Consider the following 1,015-nt stretch of genomic DNA (forward strand, 5'->3'; position numbering starts at 1 on the left):
GCCCAAACTGCTTGGACTCTCAGTGGGTCCCCACAGGAAAAGCAGGTGCCCTGGACATGGGAGAATAGGGCTGTGTACCACAGCAGGGACCAGAGACATGCTAAAGGGGAAAAACAAACCACACAGGGAAGGCAAAGTCTTCGGAGGGGAGAGTTAGGGCTCAAGGCCTGGAGGGAGGCCCCGACGGGTCCAGAAAGATGTCATGGGAGGGGTGACAGTTAGATGGTTTTAAAGACAGGGGCATCCCTGAGAACAGTCACCAGCAGACCGTTTTCTACCCTGTTCTTTCTCTCCTGCTGGTGCCTTTTTCTTAATTACACCCAGAGAGCACAGCAGAGCGGATGCCAGCCATACTTATTTTCTGCTCAGAGCCCGCCCGGCACAGGTAACTCACCAGGGGCATCTTTCTTAATGAGGGAAGAAAAATGTCAGAACGATGATCAGCCATGATGCACCCAATGGACTTAAAAATAAGCAACAATAACACGAGAACTCGCTTTGCATTAGCTGGCTGCATATGCCATCCCCAGATGAGGAGAGAAGGGGTCTCTTTGCGCTGTAGATGTTAGCAGGGGTGCCCTCACCAGTGGACACGCCGCAAAGATGGGATACTCATTCTGGGGAAGATTTTATTCCATTTAAACCAGCTGAAGTTGGAGGTCTCAGTCCCATCTGTCCCTCCCGTGACTCCCTGTCTGAGGTCTGCATCCTCGGCCCCCACCTGCGAGGCCCCACTTCCATTCGAGGTTATATTGTTGATGTCTTTGGAGGGGGCAGAAGTCCCTGTCACTTAATAATAACAACTCTGTGTGATCTCACATCACCCCTAAGCAAGCCTGTGAGGTAGGGACTGTCACCCGTATTTGACAGAAGAGGGGGCTGAGGCTCACCCGGGCTCACCCACTAGGCCACACCACCTCCCTGTGTTCTGTCAGGAGCAGACACTAAGTCCTCCATTGCCCTATATACACCCAGGGCCTGGCCCAGAACCCGCGCATGGGGCCCTGGGGACCTT

The 1,015-nt window shown here is 53.6% G+C and overlaps 1 long non-coding RNA gene across 1 annotated transcript in view; it reads right to left on the reverse strand.

Annotated features, from left to right (window-relative positions):
* The window catches only part of LOC109383685 (uncharacterized), a 5,561-nt gene that overhangs the window by 2,250 nt on the left and 2,296 nt on the right, over positions 1–1,015 (reverse strand). The gene's annotated exons all lie outside the window — the stretch shown is intronic.

Source organism: Hipposideros armiger, unplaced genomic scaffold, assembly GCF_001890085.2.
Source record: "Hipposideros armiger isolate ML-2016 unplaced genomic scaffold, ASM189008v1 scaffold_4, whole genome shotgun sequence".
In the NCBI taxonomy this organism is placed as follows: Eukaryota; Metazoa; Chordata; class Mammalia; order Chiroptera; family Hipposideridae; genus Hipposideros; species Hipposideros armiger.